Source organism: Hyperolius riggenbachi, chromosome 2 (genome assembly GCF_040937935.1).
Source record: "Hyperolius riggenbachi isolate aHypRig1 chromosome 2, aHypRig1.pri, whole genome shotgun sequence".
Taxonomy (NCBI): Eukaryota; Metazoa; Chordata; class Amphibia; order Anura; family Hyperoliidae; genus Hyperolius; species Hyperolius riggenbachi.
The window spans coordinates 154176917-154201498 of NC_090647.1; the positions used below are offsets into that span (position 1 = coordinate 154176917).

A 24582-nucleotide genomic window follows, 5' to 3' on the forward strand; every position below is an offset into this window, starting at 1 on the left:
ATTAGCACTATCCAGGAGTGCCACAAGGAGGCTTCCCAATGCCCCCATACAACCGGGGGGACTTCGGGGTCCCAGGTGCTCTCACTGCCTGGGAACCACAGCAGCACCCCAGAGGGGGAGGCTGGGTGGCACAGGCGACCCCCCCCCAAGCGTGGCCAGCGCCGGGGAGAGCCGTCCGCACCAACCTCCCAATATTAAAAACAGGCACTTACCTTAACGTCCATTGCGTTCTGCTACATGCGCATTAACTTGGGGCACCACATGAGAAAGGAGTGAAGCATGGGTCACCCTGAGCTTTAGAGCTCAGGGCTGGCTCACATACAACACTCCAGAAAGGAAGGGGGGGGGAGGCGCAGGCAACTCACTCCAGGGCTTTGTAGCAATAAGTATCAGCAAGCTAACAAGAGCCTAACTAAGCTTTCCCTTTCTCTGCAGAAACCTCTCTCCCTACTCTCACTAATATCAGCAGCAGAGTGAGAAAATGACCGACGCTGCTGCCTTTTTTCCATATGTCTCCATGGCAGCACGATAGGGTTAAGTCCCACCCACTTCACCCCATAGGACACAGTGTATAAATGAATTCCCTATAGACTCCCCCCTCAGTCTTTTGTCCTCGAGATCACCTCACCCCGGGACTGGTGCAAGTTAGAAGTTTTTTCCTTAAGTCTGCTTCCTACCATACCAGCAGGTTCAGCCTCTCCTGCTGAAGTTCCCTGCCTGCAACTAAATGGCGCTGGCTGGAGAAAACAACCATTTATGGCCATGGTTAACCACTTTGCCGCCCGGGTACAGTATATCTACGCTCCTTTGGACTTCAGTTCCCCGCCCGGACCGTAGATATACGCACCCCCCGCCGCTGCTGCCACTGTCCGCGCTCCCGCTCACACTCCCACTCGTAAACACGCTGCTGGACGCTCACCCGGAGATCAATGAACGGGAAAATCCATTCCCGTTCGTTGATCTAAGCCCCGCAATGATCCGCTGCCTCTCCGCTGAGCAGCGCGATCATTGTGGAAAAAAAAAAAACCCTCTCAGCCTCCTAGTACTTCCTGCAAGCGTCCGGAAGGACGCTTGCAGGTTGCATTAAACAAAAGGTTACTGCACCCTAAAGCATTTTTCACATACAAATATACTACTTTTACACAAAAAAATAACTCATTACCTCCCACACTCCCCAATTTATTTTTTTTGTAATTAAATTTTTTTTTTTTAAATTTACAATAAAAAAAATACATAAATAGTTACCTTATGGACTGGACTTTTTAAATATTTATGTCAGGAGGGTACAACACTGTTACTTTATAAACTATGGGCTTGTAAATAGTGATGGACGCAAAACTGAAAAAACTGCACCTTTATTTCCAAATAAAATATTGGCACCAAACATTGTGATAGGGACATAATTTAAACGGTTTTATAACCGGTACACATGGGCAAATACATTTCATGGATTTTAATTACAGTAGTATACATTATTTAAAAACTATAATGGCGGAAAACTGAAAAATGTTTTTTTTTCCAATTGTTTTCCTATTTTCCCATTAAAACACATTTAGAATAAAGTAATTCTTGGCATAGTGTCCCACCTAAAGAAAGCCTAATTGGTGGTGGAAAAAAACAAGATATAGTTCATTTTATTGTGATAAGTAATGATAAAGTTATAGGTGAATGAATGTAAGGAGCACTGAAAGGAGAAAATTGCTCGGATGCTGAAGGGGTAAAACCCCTCAGTTGGGAAGTGGTTAAGGTTTGGTGCAACCGCAAAGCTATCTTCACCTCCTTATATATATATATATATATATATATATATATATATATATACACTGTATACTGACATATAAATGTCAGGCTGTCAGTGCAATGCTCTGTGTTGGTGCCTCCGTTCTGGGTATAACCTGTGTTAGGTCTATGCAGTGTGTACTCGGAGACGCTTCCGCCCTCGGCTTGGCGTGCGTTCCACTGTCCGGCAGCACTTCCGGGAACGGTGACGTCACTCGCTCGTCACTTCCGCCGTTAGCGCCGAGCTCTGGATTGCTCGGCGAGAGGTCAGGTGGAGGCGAATCCGCCCTCCTTAGTTGCGATTGGAGGGGGAGGTTGAAGAGGGATATTTAGCTGCACGCTGCACGCTGGGTCTCACTCCGATTGTCATAAGGAGCGTGGACTGACAGCAAGCGGACCTCACCATCTGACAATGAGCAAAACTACAGGATCATGAGGACATGAGAACTGCAACTCCTATTTTTGTTTTGGTTAATTAGTTCAACAGCTTACTTCTGATCATTGATCTCTTTACAGCAGGGCTGCTGTTATTATGGAGGCACTATTACCTGACACTGACCAGAACAATGGCCTAAGGTAGGAAGCAGTATGTAAGTGGCCTAATTTATAGTTATAAAAGAGAGCTTTCTAAGACGGATCTTATTGTCTGTTTCAGACTGATCCAAGAGCAAGTACTGGAGCTGGATCAAGTGGAAGGTTACGAGGGTCCATCTTACGGATACTCAACTAAGGGGAGGTCACCTTCAAATAGAAGGACTCGTTCACGCTCTCGCTCCCGTTCTCGCTCCAGAAGGCGCTCTTCACATAGAAGGGACAGAAGCAGGTCACCTAGGCGTAGGAGTTCACGCTCAAGTTCAAGGAGGAGATGCTGGGCCTGTGACAGAGATGTCATACCCGGGAAATTAGTATGCAGAAGATGCTTTGACTCCATGGCTAGGGAGCCCGAGCAACCGAAAGATATCTTTAATGATCAAGCAAGCGGTTTAGGAGTCCATGCAACAATATATTGCATCCTTACCAACTGGACCTAGCTCTCGAGAAGTTACAGAATCTCGCGAAGATTGCATATCAAATCCTGATGGGGACTTAGAACAACCATCGGTAGGATTCAATTTTTCACTAGTTCAGCCATATATAAACTCGGTAAGAGAAGCCATGGAATGGCAAGAGGAAGAGACCCCGAGCACCTCTTCACAAACTCAAAAAGAATATTACACTCATCTTAAAAAAAGTGTTAAGATGTTTCCTTTCATCGAGAAAATCCAGGAGGTCATATTAGAGGAGTGGAAGAAGGTGGAGAAGAAACCATCTCTTGCCAATAAATTGAACAAGATGTACCCACTAGAGGAAGGGAAGACAGATATACTGGATGAAGCTACCAAAGTAGATGCATCCGTCATGGCAAGACGTGACGTTACCAAGAGAAAATGCGGTCTCATTCGCGGATCCGTTGGATCGTAAAATCGATGCAGAGCTAAGAAAATCATACACGTATTCAGGAAGCGCCTGTAAACCGGCAGTAACTCTTACGGCAGTTGCAGAAGCATTAAGGAGTTGGACTAACAACATCGAGGAAGCTATTAGGTCCGACGCAGATAAAGCGGCCATTATAGCAGCACTAGATGACTTCAAGCTGAAAGCTGATTTTATTGGCGAAGCTTCTGTGGATATCCTGCGCTGCTCGTCGAGATCCATGCTTAGTTCGGTGGTATCTAAAAGAGCATTATGGCTCAAACATTGGTCGGCCGACCAGGGATCCAAGCAGGACTGGTGTAAGATCCCGTACGATGGTAGAAACTTATTTGGACAGGAAATGGATACCGCTATAACCAGGGTAACTGGAGGCAAATCAGGAATGATCCCTCAGGATCGCAGAAGCAAGAGACCAACCACAACTCAAAGACCTTCTTATCAGCAAAATAGATACAGGTCAACTACAGGGTTCAGAACATCTGGCGCATTCAGACGCAACTGGCATAGCTCACAGTCAACCCTACAGAGAATTAATAAGCAAAAGAAAGCTAACCAGGGTCCAGGTCAGCAAAAGACTTTTTGATGGTCACACCATCCAGACACTGCCAGTAGGCGGGAGGCTTTGCGCTTTTTCGGATGTCTGGGCAGCGAACATCAGGGACCCCTGGGTAGTACAGACAGTGAAAAACAGTCATCGTTGGAGGTTTACCTCAAAACCGCCACGAATCTTCACAGCAACAAATATTCCAACATCTCAGGAGAAAAGACAAGTGCTTATGGATTACATACAGGACTTGTTAAGGAAGAATGCAATTATAGAAGTGCCTCAAAGGCAGAGAGGCAGGGGAGTCTATTCCCCCTTGTTTTTCATCAAAAAGAAAACGGGAGATATTCGACCAGTGATGGATCTGAGAAGATTAAACAAACATATCAAATTAAAGAGATTCAAAATGGAGACATTACAGACTATGACAAAAGTCTTCCTCAAGAACGACTGGGCTCTATCAATCGATTTAGAGGACGCTTATCTCCATATTATGATTCATCCTTGATATCAAAGATTCCTGAGATTTGCCATAGACGACCGTCACTACCAATTTCGCTGCCTACCATTTGGTATCCTCACTGCTCCAAGGACTTTTTCGAAAATTCTATTGTCGTTCGTAGAGACTCTAAGATTGAAAGGCCTCAGGTTGTTCCATTACTTGGACGACTTACTTTTTCTGGATCAGAACAAAGAGCAAATCTTGCTACACAGACAGTTGCTACTGGAACAATTGGAGAAGTTCGGATGGAAGATCAATCTGAAAAAGAGCCAGTTGTTACCATCCAGAAAAATTATTTTCTTGGGAGCCATGTTCCAGACGCAGCTGAACTTGATAAGTCTTCCAGTAGAGAAACAGAACAGATTAATAGAAAGGGTACGGAATACAATCTGTGCATCCTCACTGACAGCAACCCAGAGTCTAAGTCTAATTGGATCCATGACTTCGACAATTCCAATGGTCTGGCGGGCCCAATGGCACTCCAGGGAGTGGCAGATGGGTTTTCTAGCGCAATGGCACAGCAGGAGAATGTCACAGCAGATATTAATCTCACAACCCCTGAGGGACAGTTTATACTGGTGGATCAAACGGGAGAACCTGTCAAAACCTTTGCAAATCTACCCATCCTCTCCGATCATAATTACTACAGACGCCAGTCGGAGAGGATGGGGGGGGGGGGGGGGGGGGTTACCTACAGAAGGAGGTAACACAGGGCACATGGAGTCCTCAGGAGTCGGATCTCCCAGCAAATATCTTGGAAATCAGGGCCGCACACCTGGTCCTAGGAAGATTCAAATACGAATGGACAACAGAACAGCAGTGGCCTACGTAAACAGACAGGGCGGAACAAGGTCCAGGAAATTACTACAGGAGGTTACTCCTATATTCAAGATGGCGGAGAAACATCTTCTGAATCTATCGGCAGCATACATTCCGGGAATAGAGAATACAGAAACAGACTATCTGAGCAGACATCACCTCGACAACAACGAGTGGTCTCTGGACAACGACATATTTCTACAGATATGCAGCAAGTTGGGGATGCCAGAAGTCGACTTAATGGCAACAGCCAAAAACACAAAGTGCAAAACTTATATGTCCAGGTGGAGATCCAAGGGGGCAATAGCAACCGATGCGCTACTAGCGGACTGGAATTTCAAACTGGGATATGTATTCCCTCCAGTGCCTCTGATCCACCGACTACTACTAAGATTGCTCAGGGAACAAGTCACCTTGATAGCGATGATCCCTTTCTGGCCCAGAGGACCTTGGTTTCCACTGCTATGGCATCTAAGTGTGCACCAGCCCTTGAAACTACCTCGTTGCTCCAATCTTCTACATCAGGGTCCAATTCATCATTCCAATCCACACCGATTAGAGTTAACAGTATGGACATTAAGAGGGAAAAACTTGAATTACTAGGGTTTTCAGACTCTGTAGTTAACACCATCCTCAAGGCCCGTAAGTCATCTACAAAGACGGCATATGAAAAGATATGGAACCACTTAATAACTTTTTCAAATAATGTGGGATGTGATCCACTTAAACCACAGGTTAAGGAGATACTCCAGTTCCTACAGACCGGTTTTGACAAAGGGCTGGGATATCACTCATTGAAGGTACAAGTTTCAGCTTTGTCAGCACTTACCGATACTAGATGGGCTCTGTGTCCTCTAGTAATGCAATTTCTGAAAGGGGTGATGAAGCAAAGACCTAGAAGGACTTTTTTCCCTAAATGGGATCTGACCCTTGTGTTGGAGGTCCTATTAGAACCGCCATTCTCACCCATTACAGACTGTAATATGGTACATCTGACTTACAAAACAGCATTCCTGGTAGCCTTTTCGTCAGCTAGATGAGTCTCAGAACTACAGGCCTTGAGCTCTGAAGAGCCATATTTGACCTTCTTCCCAGACAGGGTGGTCTTAGACACGGTCTAAGTGTCTTTTGTTCCAAAAGTAGCATCTCTATATCATTTCAATCAGGACTGGACTTTACCCACTGTATGGAAGGAAGGTATGGAGGAACCACACCCCTTGGATGTAGGAGCCGCTTTAAAAGAGTAGGTTTCTAGAACCGGAGATGTAAGGAAATCAGAAAGACTTTTTATTATAACTTCAGGCTATAGAAAAGGATTAGCAGCCGCATCTAGGACAATAGCGGGCTGGCTAGTTAGAACCATTTAGGACGCCTATAAAAGGCGGACTAGCCCCCCCTAAGCAGATCTCTGCCCACTCAACCAGAGGCATGGCTGCTTCCTGGGCAGCATTCACAAAGGTGTCACCTGAAAAAATTTGCCAGGCTGCAAATTGGACTTCACTAAATACATTCATGAAACATTACAGGGTAGACCCTGCTGCTAATACTTCTGTTAAATTTGGAACAAATGTACTAACTGTAAATACTGTGTGATGCATATAAAAAAAGAAAAAGAAAAAAAGAAACCTAAATATAAGATTGTTTGTGAGATAAGAACAATAAAAAACTTCTGAATCGCACCTCATCCCTCCCTAATTATTGACTAGTTATCTCCCTATCGTGCTGCCATGGAGACATATGGAATAAGGAAAATTGGATACTTACCTGCCAGTAATTTTCCTTTCCAGATGTATCCATGGCAGCATGAGGCTCCCTCCCTAGATTCGGTGATTCCAAGTTACAAGACTGAGGGGGGAGTCTATAGGGAATGAATTTATACACTGTGTCCTATGGGGTGAAGTGGGCGGGACTTAACCCTATCGTGCTGCCATGGATACATCTGGAAAGGAAAATTAAAGGCAGGTAAGTATCCAATTTTCCTTAATAAAGGTGTGTGTGTGTGTGTGTGTGGGGGGGGGGGGGGTCTCCAGGAGGGAGTGCAGCTTGATTGGCTGCCAAGTGTCTGCTGACTGTGATGTAAAGGGTCAAAGTTTAGCTCAATGATGTATTATAGGGGGCGGGTCAAACTCGCAAAAGGTTCGAACGTGAACCAGCGATGTTCGCATGCAAACCGTTCGGGCCATTTCTACTGTGGTGGTGAGTGAGCAATTAATTTATTTAAACTTCTGGGCACATGATTCTTGCCTTTAGCTACAACACTTTCTTGCCACTCAAGCCTCCAATCAGAAACTTTGAATTATTACACACTATTGGTTTCATATGCAAAGCTGCATGCTACCATATAACGGTTTATGAAGGCGAGTGAACATACCCAATCTGCAATTTTGGATGGTGCTCTCTGACTAATAGAATTAGGTGAGAGCACTGGAGTTCCTTCCGCTCAAACCTGTTATACACATGTCCCCAAAGGCGTAGCTAAGGAGCTGTGGGCCCCGGTGCAAGTTTTACATTGGGCCCCCCCAAGCACTCTATACATAGCAATTAATACGGCGCACCAAAACCTGTTGCAAGAACAAACACAGAACATTTATATTGCGCTTTTCTCCTGGCGGACTCAAAGCACCAGAGCTGCAGCAACTAGGACGCACTCTATAGGCAGTAGCAGTGTTATGGAGTTTTGCCCAAGGTCTCCTACTGAGTAGGGGCTGGCTTACTGAACAGGCAGAGCCGATATTCGAACCCTGGTCTCCTGTGTCAGAGGCAGAGCCCTTAACCATTACACTATCCAGCTATCCACTATCCAGAAGGGGATGGAGAACAGTTTATTAATGATTACAACCTTTTATAGCATCTAATAAGTGATTATTACCAGCACAGACCCAATAGAGAGCTAATACTGCAGTTGAAGGAAGGCCCCTCAGGCCCAAGAGCCTCAATGTGGTCACAACCTCTGCACCCCCTATTGCTACACCACTGCACGTCTCTCATAGAGGAAAACATTGATCTTTGATTAGTCCTGACGAGCCCTCTAGGACATTGGTTGTATTTATCTGAAATTGCTGGAATATCGATGGAAACTAACATGTATCCTTTTTCACATTCCCATCCTGCAGGACACTATTGCAGACAGGAACGCAAAGAAGTATACGCGTGGCCAGGGCTGCGCAGGCACAGTTGCCATCGACTTACAAGTCAGTGGTAATAAAACTGCACCGCGGCGTGAGAACGGAGGATCATGGAGTACCATTGCAAGACAGGACGGCTACAAGGGACTGGCAGAAGCCCCAGGTAAGTGAAACTCTTTGTTTTTAGGGAATCTTCAGTTCCACTTTAAAGGGGAGCTTCAGCCTAAACAAACATACTGTCATTAAAGAGACACTTAAGCCAGAAAAAAAAAATGAGTTTTACTCACCTGGGGCTTCTACCAGCCCCCTGCAGCAGTCCTGTGCCCTCGCAGCCACTCACTAATCCTCTGGTCCCCCCGCTGCCAGCTAGTTTCGTTTTTGCCGACAGGCCCGTCAGGACTGGTCACGCGTAGCCTTTTCCGCATTCCTGACTGTAATTAGCGCTATTGCGGCAACAAGTACAAAAATATGCCTTGCCGCATTATGAACGCATAGATATGCGGCTACGCGTGGCCAGTCCTGACGGGCCAGTCGGCAAAAATGAAACTAGCTGGCAGCAGGGGATCAGAGGATTAGTAAGTGGCTGCGAGGGCACAGGACTGCTGCAGTGGGCTGGTAGAAGCCCCAGGTGAGTAAAACTTTTTTTTCCTGGCTTAAGGTTCACTTTAAGTTACATTAGTTATGTTAATTAAAATAGATAGGTAATATAATATCTTACCCACCCTGTTTTAAAAGAACAGGCAACTGTTTGTGATTTCATGGGGGCAGCCATCTTTTTGGTTGAAAGGAGGTGACAGGGAGCATGAGACACAGGTCCAACTGTCCTGTGTCCTGATCACCCCTTTCAGCTGTGAACACTAGGCTTCAAATCTCAAATTTGAAAAAAAAAAAACTTGCGCCAAAACAGCAGAACAAGAACAACATCAGAAATCCCATCATGCTTTGCACAGCATCAGGTAAAAAATGCCTTGGGCAGTCTTCTGTGCAGCTAAAAATGAGGCTTGTGTAAAAAAAAACTGTTAAACACCAAGCCTTTTCAGTGCTTCTGAGTAGATTTTTAGTCTGGAGGTTCACTTTAAGATATTCTCCTGCCCCACCTCTAACCACGCCCACACTACACTCCTAGTATCCCATACCACAAACAATTCTAAAGCAAAAAACCACGCTGGTCCTTTCTATCATTAGTTTTTCTTAATTTTAAAATGATCTGAAACCCAGCATTTCTACTATCACAAAAAAATGTAGCAAAACAGCATTTAAACAGTTTAACACAACTCTGTTCTGCAGTGGTGCAGTGGAAAGCTCCTTCAGCTTGTGATCCGCATTCAAAGAGGTGATAACATTATCTTTTGTTTACATTTCTCTGTTGCTACAATTAGTTACAGCCAGCCACAGAACTGAAATGGAACCATACTGAGCTGACAAGCAGAGACAGATAAGAAGTTTTCACTAGATAGCTGCTGTATTTATGTATTAAAATCTATGAATAAAAATGCAATGGCAGCTTTCAGAGCAGATAAACTGTACTTTGGGACCTTGTAATTTGTAAACAGACAATATTACTTGTGCACAAAAGCAAATATAGTAACTGAGTGGATAATGAAAAGTAGGAAAACACATTTTTATTGAATGTTGTGTCAGAGTTTTATTCCACTTTAACATTTGTAAATCAGAAATATATCAATTTAATTGACAGAATAAGGTTTAGAGTCAGTTAAAAAGACCCAGAACACAGAAAATAAATGGAATCTCAACTTACATGGGGCTTCCTCCAGCCCCCCGTAGCCCGCTCGGAGGCCCCTCCATGGTCTTAAAGGCGGCTCCGTTAACCCTGCGACTTTGGCTGAAGTTCTGCGTGCGCGGTCCGTCCATGCACCCAGTGCGTCACAGCGCCAGTTGCCGTAAATGTCCTGCGTGGTTCTTCAAAGACTGAACCATGCATGCACAGGATGCTTACAACAACGGGTGTGCGGGCAAACCACATATGCACGACTTCAGCCGACCTCACCGAGTTAGCAGAGCTGCCAGCAGGACCAGAGGTGACGTAGAGGGACCTTGTAGGCTATGGCAGGCTGGAGGAAGCCCAAGGTAAGTCCAGATTCCATTATTTTTTGTGTGTGTTCAGGGTCCCTTTAAACACAGTGATAAAATACATGTATTTACATAGATCTGTATATCAGTCCTGAAAGAGGGACAAAAAAAAGGAATAAAGAGGGACAGGGGGATTTGGTTTCAAAAGACAGACTGCTCACCAAAAGAAGGACAATTGGGTACTATGGGACTGGCTCCCAATCCTTGCTGGGCGACATGGAACCAGAGATGAGTTGTGGAGGCTGCCATATTTTTTTCGTGTAAACCATGCCAGTGGCCTGACAGCCCTGTTGATCTTCTGGCATAAGTAGTGTCCGAGTCAAAACCCTGGAACAAGCATATGGCTAAACCAGTAAAACCTGAGTCAGAGTACCTGATCTGCTGCATCAGGACTACCAGGCAACTGGTATTTTTTTTTCTTAAAGAGAATCTGTATTGTTAAAATCGCACAAAAGTAAACATACCAGTGTGTTAGGGGACATCTCCTATTACCCTCTGTCACAATTTCGCCGCTCCCCGCCGCATTAAAAGTGGTTAAAAACAGTTTTAAAAAGTTTGTTTATAAACAAACAAAATGGCCACCAAAACAGGAAGTAGGTTGATGTACAGTAGGTCCACACATAGAAAATACATCCATACACAAGCAGGCTGTATACAGCCTTCCTTTTGAATCTCAAGAGATCATTTGTGTGTTTCTTTCCTCCTGCATCTCTCATGCACTGAAGTTTCAGGCTGCTCTTTTCTTCCTGCAAACAGCTTTGCCCTTGTCTGTAATTCCTCACTATGTGAAAGCCCAGCCAGCTCAGAGGACGATTTAGGCCCGGTTCACACTTGCGGTGGCCCTCCGGAATCGCCGTGCCGGAGCCGCACCGCTTGCAGAACGGACGGAACGGACGCACGGCATAGCAATGAAAGCCTATGCGTCCGTTCACATGCGTCCGTTCTGCCGAACCGGAGCCGGACCGGATCCGGACTCCGTTCCAACATGCGCTATTTTTTCATCCGGCTCCTCCGGCAGCCGTATCCGGGGCGGAGCCGGACTGCACCATCCGGCCAATACAAACCAATGGGAACCGGAGAGCGCACAACACACTGGCTGAGAAATCCGGATGTTCTACCCCACTTCCTATGGGGATTGTTGCGGCGATATTGGATGGGGACACATGGGCAAGCATTTTGGAGTGGAGCAGCACAGCTGGATCCGGATCCGGAGATGTCGGCAGCATGTCGGAGGTGGAGGTGAGTGCTAAACAGCGGAGGGCCTGATTCCACAGGTCCCCCTTCTGCTGACCTCCCAGACCCCAACATTTTTTTTGTTTTTAACGTAACTTTTGCCAAACGGAGCCGGATCGCATCCTGATGGACACCTGATGCAACCTGACCGGATCCGGACCGTACGGTTCCGATCCGGATCGGGTCAGGTCATCCGGTCCGTTTGGCAAACAACCGCTAATGTGAACCGGGCCTTATCCAGCTTGTAAAAGATAAGAGAAAAGAGAAGCTGCTCTAATCTAAATAACACACAGGCAGTGTGCATAGATGGGCCTGGAAGGGGGAGTTTATAGCAGAACCACAACACTGAAGAACTTGGCAGCCTTCCAGACACAGGCTGACAAGAGAGAGATAAGTTGATTTATTACAGAGACTGTGATAGTACAAAGTGCTGCAGTAAGCCAGAACACATTAGAATAGCTTTTGGAACTTGTAGGATGATAAAAAACAGGATGCAATTTTTGTTACGGAGTCTCTTTAAAGGAAACAAATAATGCAGTCTCCATTTCCCTCTCACTTTGAGTTTTAGTCTACTGATCTGAAAGCCTAAACTGCAAGGATTGGCTGTCAAAAAATACCGTATCTTGTCCTGATCAGGTACACACAATTTATTTGAAATAATTTTTTTGAATATAAAGAAAATTCCCACAGATGTATTTCGTCATGTAAGAATTCGGAAGACAGCTTCACCAGCAAAGTGACTGAAGCATCCCCCCATACCCTGTTCTCCATTGGACACAATACATTGCTAAAGCTATGTGCTTTGGGAACACGTCTGTACAGCGCTTGTGCTGTCAACCGAAGCGATCTATAATATTCCGTGTTACAGTTGCTGGATCATAGAGCATGTGTCTATAAACAGGCGGAGAAAACAGGTGTCAACCATCAGACCACCAGGGCATGAACGAGCAATAATCTCAGTTCAGTAACCGCAGATTCATAACAACGCCAGCACGCATCGGCCTCATCGACAGAAAGTGCTCAGTCCCGCCTCCAACGGCAGAGACATGCGACAAACTCAGCGGGAAAATGACGTCACCAGACACAGCCGCGATCTTTTTCTGTTCTTTTGACTTGCTGGACGAGGGGGCGGAGTTTTAGCGTCAACGGCGCCTATCCGGTGAATCGAAGGCATTTATTGTCATAGTAACAGCTGTTGTCGGGAACGGAGGTGCTCAGCTCATGCAGCTTCAGGTGAGCGTGGCTTCTGTATTTGGGACGGATGAGAGCATGCATGCATGCATGCGTATATGTATGTGTGCGCGCTGCTGACTGCTGGACCTCTACAGGAAGTCAGTGAAGTACAGGAAGCCAATGAATGTAGCAGCACATGAACTATGTCAGTGAGCGCCTGTGCTGCAGTATGCTGTTACATTGACAACTCTATCCTGAGGACCCACAGGATGGATCAGAGGAGTTCAGAACTACTATGTCTTAAAGGATACCAGAGCTCAGAAAGTTTTGAGTAATGAGGGTAGCAGACATATACTTAGAGTGACCAGACGTCCCGGATTGCCCGGGACACGTCCCGGATTCGGGGTCCGCTGTCCCAGGCTTAATGAGGTCCCGGGAAACGTCCCGCTTTCAGCAGCGGGACGTCCCGGCCTCGGGATTCTGGCCACTCTCTCCTCAATGAACTGGCAGCGGCGTCTATAGACGCCGTGCCAGTTCATTGCCTGCAGCCCCGCTCCAGCCTCCTCTTCCGGTGTCTGTTTCCGACACCGGCAGGCGAGCAGGGCTACGGCAAGATGGCTGCCGAAGCCCTGTACTGGAGACCTATTTGTGTCTCCAGTACAGGGCTTCGGGCGCCATCTTGCCGTAGCCCTGTCAGCGTGGGAGAGAAGAGCAGGAGGAACAAGACGGTCCCGGGACGGAGCAGCGCGCCAGAGGCCGGACACTTCTGCCAGGTGAGTAAATGCTTTCTTTTCCAGGTGAAATGTTTGCCCGCATTAGGTTTCTTTTCCAGGTAAAATGTTTGCCCGCATTGTTTCTTTTCTAGCTAAATGTTTGCCCGCATTGCGTTTCTTTTCTGGGGAAATGTTTGCCTGCATTGTTTCTTTTCTAGCGAAATGTTTGCCCGCATTGCGTTTCTTTTCTGGTGAAATGTTTGCCCGCATTGTTTCTTTTCTAGCGAAATGTTTGCCCGCAGTGCGTTTCTTTTCTGGTGAAATGTTTGCCCGCATTGTTTCTTTTCTAGCGAAATGTTTGCCCGCAGTGCGTTTCTTTTCTGGTGAAATGTTTGCCCGCATTGCGTTTATTTTGTACCGACATGTTGCCCGCATTGCGTTTATTTTGTACTGACATGTTGCCCGCATTGCGGCTATTTTGTGCTGACATGTTGCCTATTGCGTTTTTCTGGTGTCCGGGGTAACTGTTACTACATTTATTATTTAATGGTCATAGATGGCTATGTTTGCTGCTTTGTGGTTACGGTATACTATTAGCATCACACAGTTTCTGCACACCCATGATGCAAAGTCTCGTTTGTCCACATCATGGCGTAAACACTGCTTTCTTATGCCTCGCTGTTACATCATTACGTTAGCTCCGCCCATACAATGTCATGGCCACGCCCATTTTTCGGCGCGGCGCGCTATGCGCGCCTCAACCCCCCCCCCAGCCTTCGCCGCTGCGCGCTCAGTCCTCCCCACTTTTCGACCCCCCCCCCACGCCCCCCTCCTCATCCCAGGTTGGACCCACAAAAATATGGTCACTCTACATATACTACCACCTATACTTATGCCCACCGCTCCCCCGTTCTTCTCTCTTTGACCCCCCCCCGATCCTCTCTCGGTCAGCAGGGTCGGGACTTACTGCGCAGGTGCCGGTGTAATGCCGATTTATGCTTCCTATCGAGACATGCTGAAATCCGATCTGGGCATGTGCACCAGCACTTGAGCTCAGTTTGCCTGATATCCTTCTGCCGGCTTGTCGATAACTACTACTAAGCATCCCATAGGAGCAGGTTAGGAGAGGTTGTAGGTTAGTGTTAGGAGTAGAAAAGGGAGGTTAGCGTTAGGAGAACAGATGGGAGGGTTAGTGTTAGGATAGGAGAGGGGGTAGAGTTAGGGTTACGAGTGGAGAAGGGTGACTAAGTTAGGCAGACCAGTAGCATATCTCGATAAAATTGCACATTTAGACACGTCTATCGATTAACACTCCCAGATTAGACTAGGTAGTACATTTCGACAAAGTAGGACAAATCGGCACTACACCAGCCAGGATGTGCCTGTGGCTGGGAACACACTGCACATGCGAATGACATCACTGCATCATGCGCATGACGTCAGGGCTGTAGGACGTGCAGAGCCCGGCCGGTGCCTGCACAGTAAGTCCTGACCCTGCTGACCGGAAGAGGATCCTGGTGGTCTTTTAGGTGAGCTACAGGGGGCAGAGAGGAGAATGGGGGGAGCAGTGGGCATATAGACAGGTGGTAGTATATTCCTGCTCCCCCCCCCCCCCCCCCATTTCTCCAAACGTTTTGAGCTCTGGTAGGTACTTATCCGTTAGCCGGGCGCATCCTCTAGGTGGCGACAAAACTCCACCAGAGTTACATCTTTCCCTACTATCCATGTCGGCCTGGAGGGGGAATAGTAATTAGCGCCCGGCTAACGGATAAGTACCCTCTGGTATCCTTTAACTCTAAATGTTATTTATTTTTATTATAATAAAAGGCAGAGTGTCGGTATAGTTTAGGCGACCCAGCAGGCAGGGCTGTGGAGTTGGAGTCGGGGCAATTTTGGGCACCTGGAGTCGGAGTCGTTGATTTCATAAACTTAGGAGTCGGAGTCGGATGATTCTTGTACAAAATCCACAGCCCTGTTAAGTATTAGACTAAGGAGTCGGAGTCGAGGAGTCGGAGTCTGAGCCATTTTGGGTACCCGGAGTCGTGGTTTCAGAAACGTTGGAGTCGGAAGATTTTTGTACCGACTCCACAGCCCTGCCAGCAGGGAACATCAAGAAAATATCACTTAAATAGACAGATTCGAGCAGATTCAGGGCAAGCAGAGGCAGTATAACAAAACATGTACATCTAAAGTGAAGTTGGGATGCCTCTTTTATTGTAATGTTGTCTCTGCAGAGAAATATAACAACTCAGTCAGTTACTCTTCTCATGTTACCGCCAGTTTACGTCGGTAAATCCCCGCACTTCTATCGCAGCTGTAAAAGATTTGTAGGAATTAGCACTCAACAGTCTAAAATACCGAATGCGGTATATTCCCGACCAGATTTTTTTTTTTTACCGCACAGCCTTTTATGAATGATAGCCATTATGTACAAGGCTGAAAAATGCAGTCACAAATTGAAGTGTCAATAGTTTATTTTTACCATGCATAGTTTATGAGCAGAAGAGAAATCTCAATTGAAGCAATGTTTGGTATGATCATCCTTTTGCCTTCAAAACGCATCAGATTTTGATACACTTGCACACAATTTCTGAAGAAAATTGACAGGTAGATTGTCCAGACATTTTGCAGAATTAACTTGCATATTATGTGGATGTGTGCCACCTCATATCCTCCAGTCTCTTCATGTAATCCCAGACACAGTTAATGATGTTTGAAATCAGACTTCAGTGCAGGCAATACCAGCGCTTTCAGGACTTGTCATTCTTTTAAGCTATGTACTCATCGTGTGATACAGGGAGATGGATTCAGCGACGTCTCCCTGATGACAAGCGCTCCCCCGATCCATCTTCTGGCTGGTGAGTATGCGCAATGTTACACGACGGGTGCAATGAGACTTCAAATTATAGCGGTATTTTGCACGGGAGTTATTGGGGGTCCTAACCATCTTACCCACCATGACTGTTGTTAATGCTGTGCGAAACTAATTGAGGTTCGCGTGATCGTGCGCCTGAACCTAGGTCGGTAGATGGCCTACATGCTCTCTCGTCTCTCAAAAAAAGCCAGTTGTCAGGAAAATCATCGGAAAAATCGTGAGGTGAATGGTTTAGGATGAATATTGGTCTTAGTTACATTGACTGTATGTCAACATACATGCCTAGTGTTTTTTGGGGCATCACACTGTGGGAGCCTTGTTGCATTGTGGGAAATAACAGCTGTTTCCAACTGCCAAAAAAGCAGCATCTCCTTCCAGTGACATCACCTGCCAGCAGTAAAAATGTCACCATGTGAAAAATGTCTGAATGTAAATCAGGGAAAGGAAAGATTTTACAATGGGCAAACACTGACTAAATCATTTATACATAATTATTGTAAAAATTAAGCACTTTTTTTATTACATTATTTTCACTGGAGTTACTCTTTAACCCTCCTGGCGGTATGAAAAATTCCGCCAGGAGGCAGCGCAGCAGTTTTTTTTTTGTTTTGTTTTTTCTTATATCATGTAGAGAGCCCAGGGCTCGCTTCATGATAGCCGCTGCTCAGCGGCATCCCCCCGCTTCGATCGCCTCCGGCGATAGGCGATCAGGAAATCCTGTTCAAAGAACGGGATTTCCTGGAGGGCGGGATGATGTCAGCGACGTCGTGACGTCATTGGGAGTCCCGATCCACCCCTCGGCGCTGCCTGGCACTGATTGGCCAGGCAGCGCACGGGGTCTGGGGGGGGGGGGGGCGCGCCGTGCCGGATAGCGGCGATCGGGTGCGGGGCGGCGGCGATCGGTGTGCTGGCGCAGCTAGCAAAGTGCTAGCTGCATCCAGCAAAAAAAAATTACGAAAATCCGCCGAGCAGGGCCTGAGAAAACCTCCTGCGCGGGGTTACCGCCAGGAAGGTTAAGGCACTTGCATGCTGTTAACATTTGCAAATAGGTTGTATGAAGAGAATGACAGAGGTTATGTTATATACTTGTCTGGAAGGGTGAGCTTTAATAGCACAATGAGGCATTGCTGAGCTACAGTGTTTGGCTGTATAGTACTTCCAGGTTTCAGAAGCCTAGCCATGCCACTCCCACCTCTGGTCATATCTCTTACTGCCCCTGGCCATGGTCCTTTCTAGTGTTGCAACGGTATGAAAATCAGAATCAGAATCTTTATTTCGCCAAGCACGACTGGGTCGTGCCCGGAATTGGGCTTGGCACGTACAGGGTACTGATACACAATATAGTTACAGATACAGGACAGGACATGCAGTAGGAACAGAACTTACAGAATACAGAACATTATATAACATTTATGCAGAGGAAGACAATGTGGCATAAGTTACAATACAAAGAAACAACCGAATGGTATGCTTGAGCTGGAGCGCCGTCTATGTGCAGAGTGCTACAGTGCGTCATGGTATTGTAGGGTGGGGATGGGCATTCCCATGGAGAGAGTTCAGGAGGTTGACAGCTGAGGGAAAGAAGCTGTTCTTGTGTCTTGTGGTCCTGGTGTAGATGGATCGGAACCGAAGCTTCCGGCTCGAGGGGAGCTGATTAAAGAAGCGGTAGCCTGGGTGCGAGGGGTCGTTTGCGATCTTTAATGCACGGTATGATAACCGTAAAAAAAAATACAAAGGTATGACGGTATTACGGTATACGGTATTGTACAATTATTTGGACCCCCCCGTAGCCAGTAGTAGCTGGCCGCAGCATAAGTAGCCAGGGATAGGTGTAACCAGTAGTAGGTGGCCGCAGCATAGGTAGCCAGGGATAGGTGTAGCCAGCAATAGGTGACCGCAGTATAGGTGGCCAGCGATAGGTGGCCGCAGTATAGGTAGTAAGTGATAGGTGTAGTCAGTAGTAGGTGCTCGCAGCATAGGTAGCCAGTGATGGGTGTAGCCAGTAGTAGGTGCTTGCAGCATAGGTAGCCAGTGATGGGTGTAGCCAGTAGTAGGTGCTTGCAGCATAGGTAGCCAGAGACAGGTGTAGCCAGTAGTAGGTGGCCCGCAGCATAGGTAGCCAGTGACAGGTGTAGTCAGTAGTAGGTGCTCGCAGCATAGGTAGCCAGTGACAGGTGTAGTCAGTAGTAGGTGCTCGCAGCATAGGTAGCCAGGGACAAGTGTTGCCAGTAGTAGGTGCTCGCAGCATAGGTAGCCAGTGATGGGTGTAGCAGTAGTAGGTGCTCGCAGCATAGATGGCCAGTGATGGGTGTGGCCAGTAGTAGGTGCTCACAGCATAGGTAGCCAGTAGTAGGTGCTTTCAGCATAGGTAGCCAGTGACAGGTGTAGTCAGTAGTAGGCGCTCGCAGCATACAGTGGCTTGCAAAAGTATTCGGCCCCCTTGAAGTTTTACACATTTTGTCACATTACTGCCACGAACATGAATCAATTTTATTGGAATTCCACATGAAAGACCAATACAAAGTGGTGTACACGTGAGAAGTGGAACGAAAATCATACATGATTCCAAACATTTTTTACAAATCAATAACTGTAAAGTGGGGTGTGCGTAATTATTCAGCCCCCTTTGGTCTGAGTGCAGTCAGTTGCCCATAGACATTGCCTGATGAGTGCTAATGACTAAATAGAGTGCACCTGTGTGTAATCTAATGTCAGTATAAATACAGCTGCTCTGTGACAACCTCAGAGGTTGTCTAAGAGAATATTGGGAGAAACAACACCATGAAGTCCAAAGAACACACCAGACAGGTCAGGGATAAAGTTATTGAGAAATTTAAAGCAGGCTTAGACTACAAAAAGATTTCCAAAGCCTTGAACATCCCACGGAGCACTGTTCAAGCGATCATTCAGAAATGGAAGGAGTATGGCACAACTGTACACCTACCAAGACAAGGTCGTCCACCTAAACTCACAGGCCGAACAAGGAGAGCACTGATCAGAAATGCAGTCAAGAGGCCCATGGTGACTCTGGACAAACTGCAGAGATCTACAGCTCAGGTGGGGGAATCTGTCCATAGGACAACTATTAGTCATGCACTGCACAAAATTGTCCTTTATGGAAGAGCGGCAAGAAGAAAGGCATTGTTAACAGAAAGCATCAGAAGTCCCGTTTGCAGTTTGCCACAAGCCATGTGGGGGACACAGCAAACATGTGGAAGAAGGTGCTCTGGTCAGGTGAGACCAAAATGGAACTTTTTGTCCAAAATGCAAAACGCTATGTGTGGCGGAAAACTAACACTGCACATCACTCTGAATACACCATCCCCACTGTCAAATATGGTGGTGGCAGTATCATGCTCGGGGGGTGCATCTCTTCAGCAGGGACAGGGAAGCTGGTCAGAGTTGATGGGAAGATGGATGGAGCCAAATACAGGGCAATCTTGGAAGAAAACCTCTTGGAGACTGCAAAAGACTTGAGACTGGGGCAGAGGTTCACCTTCCAGCAGGACAACGACCCTAACATAAAGCCAGGGCAACAATGGAATGGTTTAAAACAAAACATATCCATGTGTTAGAATGGCCCAGTCAAAGTCCAGATCTAAATCCAATTGATAATCTGTGGCAAGATCTGAAAACTGCTGTTCACAAACACTGTCCATCTAATCTGACTGAGCTGGAGCTGTTTTGCAAAGAAGAATGGGCAAGGATTTCAGTCTCTAGATGTGCAAAGCTGGTAGAGACATACCCTAAAAGAGTAGCAACTGTAATTGCAGCAAAAGGTGGTTTTACAAAGTATTGACTCAGAGGGCTGAATAATTACGCACACCCCACTTTGCAGTTATTGATTTGTAAAATATGTTTGGAATCATGTATGATTTTCATTACACTTCTCATGTGTACACCACTTTTGTATTGGTCTTTCACGTGGAATTCCAATAAAATTGATTCATGTTTGTGGCAGTAATATGACAAAATGTGGAAAACTTCAAGAGGGACGAATACTTTTTCAAGCCACTGTAGGTAGCCAGAGATAGGTGTAGTCAGTAGAAGGTGCTAGCAGCGTAGGTAGCCAGGGACAGGGTGTAGTCAGTAGTAGGTGCTCGCAAGATAGGTAGCCAGGGTTAGGTGTAGCCAGTAGTAGGTGCTTGCAGCATAGGTAGCCAGGGATAGGTGTAGTCAGTAGTAGGAGCTCGCAGGATAGGTAGCTAAGGGATGGGTGTAGCCAGTAGTAGGAGCTCGCAGGATAGGTAGCCAGGGATGGGTGTAGCCAGTAGTAGGTGCTCGCAGAATAGGTAGCCAGGGATGGGTGTAGCCAGTAGAAGGTGCTCGCAGCATAGGTAGCCAGGGATGGGTGTAGTCAGAAACAGGTGGCTGCAGCACAGAGAGCCGGGGAGAGGGAGAGGGGACGCAGCAGGAGGGATAAATACTCACATGGCGCCAGCCAGGTCCTTCACCGATGTACAGGCTTTCATTGTACTTCATGTTCTTGCATCATCTTGTAATAGCACCCAGGGAGCGCTGTTTCAAGGAAATGTGATGCAAGGAAAGAGGTAGCCGGCACCATCCACTATAAATGCTCTTTTATTCTTCAATTCCCATTACAGCCATAATTGCAACGTTTTAGAGTAACCAACTCCTTTCTCAAGCTAGGCTGTATGTCAAAAATGTAGGAAATGTGATACAAGAACAGGAAGTACAATGAAGCCTGGGTACATCGTGAAGGACGGAGCTGGCTTCTCGCAAGTGTATTTGTATCCCCGCTGCTGTTCGTGCGCTCGTCGCTGCGTCGCATCCCCACCGCTACGTCGCCCCGCCCCTAAAACCGGTAAAACGAAATTGTGCATGGTATGGTTACCGTGCACAATCAAACCGCGATATATCGTAATACCGGTATATCGCGGCAACCCTAGTCCTTTCATAATCGCTACACACCCTCCTTTTCCCCTGGTGAAATAGTTGCTTTGCCTCCTCATGAACTCATGAATACTAGGCTGGGCAGCTATCACATGGGGAGATGCTATGGTTGACAAGTCATGATGGGACATCAGGGAGTGAGAATACAGACTCAGCACTGTTTACTTCTTCTTGTAGGCTGCAAACGTCACGCCAGACTACTATTATTAGTATTAGTCACACACAACAGGACAACTGTTATGTGAGGCATATGGAGGCTGCCATATTTATTTCCTTTTAAGCAATATCAGTTGCCTGCCTATCCTGCTGATCCTCTGCCTCTAATAGTTTTAGCCATAAACCCTGAACAACCATGCAGCAGATCAAGTGTTTCTGACATTATTGTCAGATCTGACAAGATTATCTGCATGCTTGTTTCTGGTGTGATTCAGATACTACTGCAGCCAAATAGATCAGCAGGACGGGCAGGCAACTGGTATTGGTATAAAAGGAAATAAATATAGCAGCCTCCATATACCTTCTCATTAAAGTTGTCCTTTAAATGATGTGAATCCAGTCTTGGCTGCTCTGTATGTGTCTGAGCTGCTTTGAAGATTATCTGTGGTCCGTGAAATGAGAACTGCATGCAGTCCATCTTCAGTGGAGTCCCAGAGTTTGCGTGCATAGTTTGGCAGGGTTGAGCAGGATGAATCGAACTGCAGGCTGTACAACTGTGCATTGTAAACTTAGAGCTACAGATTGACAGGCTGTCAAGCGTCTCAGGAGGGCAGGGGTGGGTGGAGAAGAGTGAGAGACCAGTGGGAGTGGTTATCTGGACTTATTGAAAAGTTTTTCACTGATTAGATTGCTACACATTGTCAGTAAGTCCTTCAGATGAGTAATTTCCTTGCCTGCAGGCCATTTTAGGATGTTCCACTATCTGGATGAGTGGCTGCGATTTGGGCCTCAGGTCCAGCCAAGTATTTGGGCCAGTGCACACCAAAAACCTCTAGCAGATCCGCAAAACGCTAGAGGTGTTTGAAGCAGATTTTCAGAGCAATTCTAGGCATGTTTAGAGATGTTTTCTAAACATGCCTAGCGGTTTTTGGAGCGTTTTTGTGTAGCAGGTGTCATATTTTGTTACAGTAAAGCTGTTACTGAACAGCTTCTGTAACAAAAACGCTTGGAAAACTGCTCTGATCTAACGTTTTTCAGAGCGGTTTTCCACTTTACTATACTTAACATTGATGCAGAAACGCCTCAGAAATCTAAAAAATGCTGCAGGACAGGAGTTTGCGTTTGGAGGGAAAAATTAACCGCTCTGGTGTGCACCATTTCATTTACTTTCATTAGCCAAGCGGTTTTCCCCCTGCAAGGGTTTTAAAAAAACGCTCCAGAACCGCTCTGGTGTGCACCAGCCCTTCCTGAGCAAGCCCCAAGTCAGTAGCTTTTGGCACGTGCCAAACCCCCTACTTGCATTTTGAATGATGATGATGGTACATACTGACTTGATCAAGTAGTGGTTAGAACTGTGGCACGCTGCAGTAGTAACAGCAGGGGAGTTGTGTTATAGGGATGGTCTACTTGTTGAAAATTTGGACTGTACCTGGAGTTCTACTACAAAACCCAAAAAAGGAGGAGTAAATTTAGCAGGAAAAAAAAGTAGTTTTAAAAATATTTTCATGTAGATCTACCCAACCAACAGTTTTTTTTTCCTTTTTTTTTAGCAATGACCTACAGCATGACACAATTCTAGCTACTTTATTATCCGTATTTGCTTAATTTTCTCATTTTTGTGAATGCAAGTCTACAGTAGACAACTCAGACCATTATTTGCTACATAGTTAAGTTGTTTTTGCTCGTATGTTGTGTAGAATACGCCTATTGTGACCTTACTGTTATGACTCCTTAATAAACCTGGTGCCAGTGGTTTCAGAGATTTTCCTGTGTATGCTGGGAATGTCGCTGCAGGAACAAAGACAAATATTGGTCCATAGTCTAGCTTTTAAATAGGATATCCTGTGTCACAGAACATGCTTTTAAATATTGTTTATTTTGACACCATGGTAACTGCTGTAAGCTATTTGTGTGCTTACAAATAACAGAATATGCTTTCATGAGACAAGCTGAACAGTAATGGTTAATAGTACGTTTGACTGATGTACTCATTATGAGATTATTATTATTATTATTATTATTACAGGACCACTACCATGAAAACATTTAAACGTAAGATACATGTGTACACATACACATAAGGTGTACTTCTGTTTCTGAGTAAAATGCGCTTTAAATGACTGTTTTCCCATAAAACTATCACATACAATACATATTATTCAAGCCCTATTACACTAAAGGCCCATACACACTGGATTAAACTAGACTGAGGAGGCTGATAACGCTTTTTATCATCAAGTTTTTGCACTGGGTTTTTACTGTATGGTCCTTTTACACTTGGTGCGATTTTGAATGATCACACAACACTGCAGGGAAGAAGTTTGCAACCACAAAAAAAACAAACAGTGAGGCATACTTTGCCACACTTCCTGTGTTACCGCACCATCGCAAACTCTACTCTTGTGGTGGCACGACAGGACCCGCCGAAAGATGACGCAACACATACAGTGTAAAAGCCCCATAGGGCTATCGCTACTTTTCGGGATGTGGCGGTTGACCCAACGCAGTAACTGTCAAAGGGGAGGAATGCCATCAAGTTTCAGTGGACTGGTTGGTGAATAAAAATACGATTTTTGTAATTTAATATCAAAATTATTTTTGTCCTTCCGAAGCTTTTGATAAGTTTGATTTTTTTTTTTTTTTAAATGCCGTAAGTTGTCTTTGTAATCAGCTCTCAGACCCAACCTTTGAAAATTAAACTGGCTTGTTGAAATACTTGTTTGACAGTTCAGGATACAACAGAGTCAGCTTCTGAAATAACAATAAGTTGTGATGGAAAGAAATTGTTTTTCATTGGTGACTTTAAGCCTGCCTAAACCCACAACATGACCCAAGCAGTATATTATTAGTGATGTTTCAACACATACTGAAAACAAGGTAAAATATCATTAAAAAACTTGTTGAATCTGTCTTTAGAATCTTATCTGTTGACCTATTTTTAGTTACACATTGCATGATTTACTAACATTTACTCATATGAGAAATGTTTTGTGCTGTAATATGCCTTTTTGTCTTTATATGCCTTTGAGTTTTGAAGATTTTGCTCGAACTTTGCAACTCTTTCTATGCAATATTAAGCTAATCTGTCTGTACAGAAGAACCATATTCATTTTGGTGTGCATGTGCACGATTAGGAGATGTGTTGACAGTGGGTGGGCTTCTAGGTAAAATATTCCACCGCTAAG

General features: G+C 45.7%; 1 protein-coding gene across 3 annotated transcripts in view; it reads left to right on the plus strand.

Annotated features, from left to right (window-relative positions):
* The first annotated feature begins 12549 nt into the window (after window positions 1-12549).
* Window positions 12550-24582, plus strand: part of RCBTB2 (RCC1 and BTB domain containing protein 2) — a 75571-nt gene continuing 63538 nt past the window's right edge. The window contains exon 1 of one of the 3 annotated variants that reach the window (XM_068267729.1): window positions 12550-12799. The gene's annotated coding sequence lies outside the window, so the exon portion shown is untranslated. Of the gene's footprint in view, window positions 12800-13416; window positions 13513-24582 lie in introns of those variants that run through there. The other 2 variants (XM_068267726.1, XM_068267728.1) reach the window with 2 other exon arrangements.